This window comes from Strix uralensis, chromosome 2, assembly GCF_047716275.1.
Source record: "Strix uralensis isolate ZFMK-TIS-50842 chromosome 2, bStrUra1, whole genome shotgun sequence".
Classification (NCBI taxonomy): domain Eukaryota; kingdom Metazoa; phylum Chordata; class Aves; order Strigiformes; family Strigidae; genus Strix; species Strix uralensis.
In genome coordinates this window covers 48,964,263-48,973,419 of record NC_133973.1, presented here as the reverse complement: position 1 = coordinate 48,973,419, position 9,157 = coordinate 48,964,263, and the positions used below count along the sequence as shown (strand labels likewise).

The 9,157-nt window shown below is 43.9% G+C and overlaps 1 long non-coding RNA gene across 5 annotated transcripts; it reads right to left on the bottom strand.

Annotated features, from left to right (window-relative positions):
• Nucleotides 1–4,433: 4,433 nt before the first annotated feature.
• On the bottom strand, nt 4,434–9,138 carry LOC141939246 (uncharacterized). 5 transcript variants are annotated; one of them, XR_012627517.1, is made up of 3 exons: nt 9,003–9,138; nt 8,097–8,189; nt 4,434–6,601 (listed from the first exon to the last, which is right to left on the bottom strand). It is a non-coding gene; the product is annotated as an uncharacterized LOC141939246 (long non-coding RNA). The 5 variants fall into 5 exon arrangements; XR_012627518.1 differs by having other exon boundaries at nt 8,962–9,059; XR_012627520.1 differs by lacking the exon at nt 9,003–9,138 and adding an exon at nt 8,592–8,924.
• Nucleotides 9,139–9,157: the final 19 nt, after the last annotated feature.

Below are 9,157 nucleotides of genomic sequence, written 5' to 3'. Positions count from 1 at the left end.
GATGAGAATATCTGAATAAAAACCATGTCAGTCAGCCGTCAGCCTGGTATGTCTGAACACATTTTATAATTTCTCTTTTTTTATAAGTAGGAACCATTAGGAAGTCTGTCTATATCTGAATCCATTTTTCAGACCCCAAGCAACACTAACAAATAAGAGATTTTCAGATCATGTTTCACTGTTCAGTGTATTTCCCGCTCCTTTGCTATTAAATATCCCAGCCTTAGCATGATGAACTTCCTCCAAATCAACACATTGCCATGCTTCTTTCATAGATTTTCCACTGATACCTTATTTTTCAGCATTACACAGATCCCAGAAATGTCTATTTTGGGACTTGGAAAAATTATGTTTTATAATGCCATGAAAACCTTATTTGAAAGACTTTTGGTTTATTTGATAAGCATTTTTAATGGCAATTTCTTCAAAAGACTTTTGTGTACTAACACACAATTGTTCAGTTCAATCTTTGTTTCATTACTTCATACATTGCAACTGGTTTTCTCATCAAAAAAAGTATTTTTTACAGCTTCGTTCATCTTCCTTTGCACTCAAGCCTTTGGCTCCCAAGCATTTTGGCTGCCTGTATTCACAGGCAGTTCAGTGAGCACCACAACTTTGGTTGTCTAAATTTGTCCTAGGTTTGGAGACTGACAGACAGTCAAATTCAACCACACTGAATAAAACAGGAGAGTATTTCTGGTCTTGGAGGTGATTATTGCGCTATACCACAGGGTGGCTCAGTATCCCTAAGTGTGTATGGCCCTTTTGTCCCTAAGCTCCATGGACTGAAGTGAGTTGGTGACTCTGCACGGCATGTGCTGGTATGGGCTGTAATGTGACTGTCTCAGTGGCCCAGCCATTTGTTCTGACAAACACCAGGCCAGATGCTACCTGAAACTCAGGCACTATGGCAGCCTGGGCACCTTTCCAGCCCTGGTTGTGCCTTCCAAGCTGTTTCCCAGAAGCTATGTGAAGCATGTCACCAACACCAAGCCAGCTCTGTCTTCAGGTCTCTCGGGGAGCATCCTGAAGATCAGCAGCGATTGGCAAAGTGCAGATGGATGGGTCAGAGCCCTTTCACAGCCACCCAGGGGAGGGTGATGGGCAGCATGCCAAGCCGCAGCCTCAGCTGGTGCTTGAGCTCTGTGGTGAGGATACTGCCTGCTGGGAGCAGGTCATGCAGCAAACCCAGGAGGACTGCTCGTTGCTGAAGCTAGGTGATATGGTAGGTGACTGTCCTGGAGTTCTGTGCTGATTTTATCCTGTCTTTAATGAGGCAAATAACTAATGCAGCCACTGGAGAACAGGGAAGCCTCTACTTGTGAGCAGCCTGTGACCAATTTAGTGCTGAAGTCAAACCATTTGAACTGTGCCTTGGGAAAGGAATGCAAGATTATAAAGCAGTTGCCCTTTGGTGCCTGTGGATCACATATGCATAGTGAGACCTGGGCAGTTTTACAGGCTTGTGATCTCCTACCCACAAGAAAGATTAATTATATACACCTCTCATTCCCTTGTCCAGCAGGAATGCCAAGCCCCGACTCCTCATAACATCGCTTCACACCTTGAAGCACCTTGTGTCCTTTTTGTCTGACTGCATCTGTCCTATGCTGTGATTTTGCTGAATTTGATGATGCTGGTTCCTTGGCCATAATATGATTCAGTGCTTCATACTGTGCATAAAACATCCTGGCGATTCCAGATGACTTGAGCCATCTTCACTTTTCTGTAGGAGTTTCAAGGGACTTTTATTCATCCACTGAGATTTTGTGCATGGCCACATGCCTCTGTCACAGCAAACAGCAATAACCAGCGCTGCTTTGGGAGGTTCCAGCAACTGTTTTCTTTCCAGGATTATCCAGTGAAGAATGACTTGCAACCGACAGAAGGAAATGCGTCAGAGATTATTTGATCCCAGTCACTGTGCCCAAAATGGGTCTTAAAGGGAGGTTCTCTAACTCCTTTCACTTGGGGCAAAAATCCTGCCCAAGTGAAAGGAGTTAGAGAACCTCCCTTTAAGAGGTTCTCCTTCTGTGGGTTGCAAGTCATTCTTCACTGGATGTTTCCAGGTCCTGAATGGAACCCTTGAGACCATCTAACCTGCAACATTTTTGGTGAAGGACCGAGTGGCTGCCAGGAGATAATGAAGAGCTGGTGATGGCGACCCAGTGGCAATATTCTCTTGTGGTGGCCATAGAAAGACCCTTTTCTAAAGCAGTCAACAAAGAAAAACAGGAATAGGGTCTCCATCCAGCAGCAAAAGGCCTGGCAATATTTAGAAATATCGATCCTGTAATATCTGAGACTGGAGAGAGAGGAGAAACAGGCACTGCTGGCTGCGTGCAAGCACCCGAGCACAGGCACTAGAGGACTCTACAGAATTGTCTCCACAGGTTTGTATTAGATAATTATTTTAGTTTAACTTACAAACACAAATTAATGTCTGTACAATTCTTCAGAAATTCTGAACAGCCCTATGGAGACTACAATAAGGGACAAGAAGATTTTACTGTCTACTACACAGCAACTAGGCTGGGGCATGTCTTGGCAAGCAAAAGGAATGATTTGAAACTATTCTTAAATAGAAAACACCAGAATACCAAATAATACGACTTCAAGAAATTATATTCTTCTAGATACCTGTACTTCCTTCCACTTCTGAAGGGGAAGGGAGAATTGCCACAGATGGCCTAATATGAATCTCTCTGTGGCGCAAGTCATTAAGTTTCACTCACTCCTTTGTGAACCAAAGGACTTTGACTCAGGCAAAAATGCCAGAAAGCCATCCAATCTTGAGCTGAAGGCATCAAAGGGAGGAGAACCCATGCTGTCCCTTATGTTTTGCTTGTGGTTGATCACCTTTTACCATTTAGAAAGTCAAGTCTAAGTTTTTAAATTGAATCCATCTTGTTTAAACTTCCAGCTGATTTCTAGTCTAAAGTGACTTCCCATTACCAGGAAAGCACTATATAATTCAGGTACCTCTATTTTTTTGTTCCTGTTGTTATTAAACAGCTGAAGACTTTTTAAGCCTCCAAATCCTTTTATGATTCTTTGTGGCCTCTCCAGTTTTCAGTCTATTTAAAAAAGGGAACTCAGCAGATAAAAACTCACTTCATTGTTAGCATCCCCAAAGAGCGCTAGCTCTTTTTGTCCCACGTGTATACTAGACTCTTTTCACAGTGTCTTGTGATTATGTCCCTTTAATCTTTTCTAAAGTCTCTGTTTTCCAGCATTCAGTAATATCTTCTAGGTACATGATTTGTATTCATTAATCCTAGATACATAATTCCGCATTTGGACACATTAAGACATAATTTACTGTAAGTGGTTCCATTTACGGAGTAATCCAGTCTCTGTGATTGTTCTGCATTATTGTCTTTTCCTCATCATCCACATGTAGTCACTCCAGCATTTTTGTCACAGCCACAAATAAAATCAGTGGCAATACTATGATGACTTCTAGACCACAATGGAAGTGTTGGCCTGTAACTAAGGCTCCATCTCTGTGAACAATCCAACTGTTTGGTTATTTTTGTAATGTTACTTATTTCTTCAGATCTGTCAGCCCATCAGCTTTTAAGCCATTTAACATACAATATTGAAACTGAGACTTAGTGTAGTATGAAGCACCTTACCAAAGCCTACTCCATCTACCCAATTGATTTTGTGCTGAAGCTTCTCACCTATTCAAATAATGAAGCTCAGTGTTTGCCAAGATCTTTTTTCCTTAAGCCACACTTAGTGGTATTAGTTATATTCCCACCCTTTTCCTCAGAGAAATCCCCTGGGTTTTTTTCCATTACTTTGCTCAGGACTGACTTTAACATGATGGGCTGGCTTATTAGTACCTGACTCATCCTGCTCAAATGGGAACTAGCCCTGGTATCACCCTTTCTGAAATGGCTCAAGCTTTTTGAGATTTATTATTGTAAATGCACCAGACACCTCCTCTGCTGACAAAGGCAGGCAGAAGTGTATTCTGAGGCATGTACCACTCTACATTTTCCCTACACTTGTACATCTCATTAGGCATTTTCTGCAGATTACTGTCCAGAAACAGCTTATGAGGCCTAACAGACTTTTGGTCTGACAGCCTTTCCTTTGTTACATTTACTTTTAAGACTCCAGGGTTATCTGAACCTGCAGATTAAATAGTATCAATAGAATGACTGCTTATCCCTCATACTTTCTTCACTTTGAGACATATTTTTACAAGGATTCCTTTTCAGTGTAACTGTCCTAAATACACTATGCATGAAAAATGCTCCTAGTACAGCTGTAGCTTATACCACAAAACACCACTTCAGTTGACATGCTTTATGCCACACTCCTTTCTTCTTGAGTGGATTAATTCTAATAAAGGAACTTTATTAGACCTGGCAAACCTATCCCAGCAAAAGCTCACAATTTAAACCTTGCAGAGTTGCTTGTAGACTGAAAACTGCTTTATTTAATCCTCATGAACTACAAATACATTTTGCTGGTTTTGTCATATGGAAAACAGAAACACTTACTCCACCACCCCTTTTCATCTACTGATGTAAATACACATTTGCTAAAACCTGTTGTTGCTATCACACTACAAAGTTCTCTGTCCTCTACAGTCCTTGTCAGGGGCAGTTTTAGTGGTAATACAAGCAGTATGAAAACAAGAATACCAAATACTTAGGTGTTTGGGTTCTTTGGAAATCCACATTTTTTTAAAATGCATGTAGTCTTTGATACTTACCATGGGTTGCTTGGATGAATAGCTGAGATGTTTCCAGTAAAGGTAATTTGTTTCTCCTGGACATCACAAGTTTTTTAGTGGATAGTAGTCTTACAAGCACTGCCTCAGAATCACATGTGCAAGTTTTTGTATTTAATTGCACCAAACTCCTGTTTCTTGTGTAGTTAGTTTCAAAGTTTCACAGCCAGCTAAAATGAAAAGCTGTTTTTTCCAACTCCTCCTTACAGTAAGTCTCAGCTACTACAGTTATGAAGTAAACCTTTTTACCACTGTTACAAGCCATCTTGTTAATCCTCCTTAGTCATTCCTTTCTAAGCAAATGATTGCAGGTAAACCAGAAAAAGTTACGGAAAACTTTAGATCCTTGGATGAGAGTATTTCCTTCTTATAGACAAGTTTCAAACAGAAGCTGGAAGAAAAATTATTCCTAGAATTTCCGTGAAAATATATTAACAGAAGACTACTCTGGGAGAAATTAGAACACCCCTCACCCAACTTTCTTTCCTACCCAGCCTCTAATTTCCCTCCATTACTGTGGCTGCATAGGAAAAACATGAACAGACCACTTCAGCAGGCTCAGTATGTTTGCTGTACAGTGAAGTAACCTCGATTCGACTCAAAATGACCACTCATCACCAGTCAATGGGTTCATCAAGGTTGAAAAATTGCTACTCCTAAAGGAAACACAGTAACATAACTGGATGATAAAATAACTCAATTTCATTGTAGATCAAGAAGCAAACACATCTTTACCTAAAGGCCTTCAAACCAGTCAACACAAAGCTGATGACCCTCAACTTTGCATCTTATAACCTAGGGCTGTTCACAATAGAGGAGCCAGAGCTTGAGAAATCTGGCAGTGTTACAGGGGCACACTGGTGTTTGCTAAGCATCTTGCTGATACCTGGAAAGGGATCTAACTAAGACATAAGATGAACAGTAAGGAACTGTGATGGAAAATGTCTCTTTACTTATTTTTACAATTTATTCACATGCAAATTATCAGTGAGATGGATGCAAACGTTATCAGCCATACTGACTTACAGTTGTACCAATCCTTCATGACTTGAAGGACACACTAACTCTTTTTAAGATTACCCAGATGGAACCTGATCGTAAAATTGTAATAGCCAATGTGTTAATTAAGTGTCTAAGTAAGAAATTACTAGCATGTATCTTCAGAACTAACTCCATGACTGTTAAGTATGAGCACAGTTTTAAGAAGATATTCAGCAAAAGCCACCAGCTTCATTTTCTTTTGTGAGGGCAAAGACAGGTACAGCATGGTACCTACTGCTGAGTGACACTAAAACAAGCTCTAGGGAAAAATATAAAGAAACACTGGATCACTGGTAAAATTAGAGTTAGAAGGTAAGGGCTCTGTTCACAGGACTGTGAACAACTGAGCTATAAACTTTTATATACAAGCTACATTCTGTCTCTGGTGTATCAAATCTGACCCAACCTAATTACTAATTAAGGTCAGAAATCCTATTGTTTACAATGTATTTTTACCATTTGCCTACTCCACTCCAAAAAGTGCAAGTTACAAAAACATTTGTGCAAATAAGTCAACCTATGTTGTTACAAAGTTACAAAGTATGGTGCAAGCATATCTGCAGTTTTCAAACGCATTCTGCCCTTGGACTTCTCTCTTAGCTGTGAGAGCAGAAATGGCTGTGAGTATCAGTTGTAAACATGGTGTCCTTTCTGGCAGCTCCGCTGATGGGAGTTACCCTTTTCCTGATCATACCAGGGTGTTTATGGCCTATTGGAAACCATACTGGCTGGGGACAACATTTAGGTGATGGCTGCATCAGGACAAAACGTCTCTTTAAGGACTCAGAAGCTGCTAGTATCTGGCACCTGAGTAGTAAAGAACAAAGAGATAACGGTGAAACAGTTGTATGCAGACAGGGTGAATGGCCAACCAGTCAAGAAGTTAAAATTCAGGTCTTCACAAAAAATCTAGCCATTTGCCTTTCAATGGCATCATAGCTTTTCTGAGGTCTTCCCCTGCAATGATGTAACAATCGGATATGCTGAATCTTTGAAGGTAATGTGCTCTGTACCTTGGACTTCCATTCCCTATGTGAACGACAGATTGATTAAAAAGTCCTGGGAACCAAAGACCTTACAGCATATCCTGCCCTTCATTATAATTTACTATGCACTTTACATCTGTTGGAAACACTTACTTAAAAATCGTAGCATTGTATAAGTTGGAAGGTACCTCTGTCTGCAGATCATCTAGTCCAACCCTCCTGCTCAGAGCAGGGTCAGTTACAGCAGGTTGCTCAAGGCTGTGTCCAGTTGGGTTTTGAGTATCTCCAAAAATGGAGACTTCACAATCTCTCTGGGAAACCTGTTCCACTGTTTGAACAAATTCACAGCCTTTTTTTTTTTTCCCCCTTACGTTTAAATTGAATTTCCCATGTTTGTGCCATCACCTCTCATCCTTTCACTCAACACCAAGAAGAGTCTGGCTCTGCCATCTTTACTTCCCCCATCCAGTATTTATACACATGGATAAACCCCCCTGAGCCTTCCCTGCTCCAGGCTGAGCAGTCCCAGCTCTCTCAGCCTCTCCTTGTACATCAGATGCTCCAGCCCCTTAACCATTTTAATGGCCTAGCCTCCATGAAAGCACTGTATAATACAGGCTATTAGAGACAGTTCTAACCAAGGATCTTATCAATGCATAAATAAAAACAACAAAGAGTTTGCCCATTTTTTACTTTTCTGTATTAGATCTACCTTACTGCTGATTATGAATCTACCATCATCCTTCTCTGTTCTTGTTCCTTTGCCCTCTTCTGTCCTGACATATTTACTTAATACTATTTTACATTAATATCACATGTATGGTCAAGCTCAGCAACTCTTTTTAAGGCAAATATTTTAGGACCCTGTCTTGCAATACAGGTCTGGGCTGATTCTACAAAAGTTTTAACTACAACCCTCACGGAATTAAATAAAAGGAATTAATTTTTGAAGCATTACAGTTCCTCTTCTGTTCTCAGTATTGTGGTTAATATTTGCACGGTGCAGGGTACATGTTTACCATATGCTATACTGAAACAAACTACAAGCATTGCCCAAATTACTTTTTAAGCCTGTATGTTAAGATAGACTAGTGCATAAAATTAAAGCTGAGTCAAAGCTGAACCCAAAGGCTCATTCACAACATAAACACTCCATGTATGCTGTTCTTAGCCAGATAAGTCACATTTGCATCGTCTGATAAGTGCAATAGCCAATTTGTTTCCAGTTTACTTAAATGGCAAGGACAGCATACAAAGTAGTCTCCTCAAGCCCTGACCCCACAATTACACAGTAATGCCAACCAAATTGAATGTACCTCCTCATCTTCATGAGGTTATTCGTGGTATGGAATTTCAGATGCCTTGAAAACTTTAGGCTGCATCTTTCATGAATCAACAGCAATTGTTTTCTTAAAAAAAAAAAAAAAATTCTGGTTAACTTTCATGACAAGGACGAGAAAACACTGCTAGCCGGTACTTTGGTTTCGATGCCACATTATTTCAAATTTTCTACCGTCCACAAAGGGCGACAGCCCCCCCTCCGGTGCCGCTGATCCCGGGGGGAGCAGCGGGGGCCGGGCGCGGTGGCAGCCCCTTACATAAGTCACGCGTGGAGGAGCCTCCTTCCGCGTGGAAACCCGGGGCTCTGGCTGCGCTCGCCGCCGCTCCCCTGCACCGAGCCCCACCGCTTCACTGTTATTATTGTTATTCGCAATAATTCCCGCTTGTGGCCGCGCCTCGCGACGGGGTGACTCGAGGCCACACAGCCCCGGCCCAGGACCCGCGTCCGCCCCAGCGCGGAGTTTCCGCACCTTAAAAATCCACCCCCCGTCCCCCGGCGCGCAGACGCGAGTTAAACACGCCGGCGGGAGCGCGGGGCCCGCCGGCCCGCACCGGGGCCGGGCCGCAGGCCTGGCGGCCGGCGCCGCGGGTTGGCGGCCGCGGGAGGCGGAGGGCGGGGGAGGCTCGCCCGGGCGGCGCCAGCATGGAGGGGCCGGGAGGGGAAGGGAGGGGGGTCCCCGGGGCAGCCGCTCCGCTTCAGGGGTGCACGCCGAGCCCCGAGCGGCGCTTCGCGGCCGAGCTGCGGCGGAGGCGGCGGCAGGAGGAGCCGCGGGGAGCCGAGCGCCGCCGCGCCTCCCCCCCCCCCCCCCCCCCGCGCCGCCGCCACCACCCCCCCCCTACCCGCGCCGGCTCGCCTCGCCCGGCAGCGGCCCCCGGCCCACCCGGCGGGCCCGGCCCCGGCGGGCGGCTGGCCCGAGGCGGCGGGCAGCGGCGGCGGCGCGCTCCCTTCCGCCTTTTCCTGGGTCTCTCTCGGGCAGTGACGTGACGTGCTGACGGCGGGCCCGGCCCGGGGAGCTTGGCCGCTTCCACTCAGCTC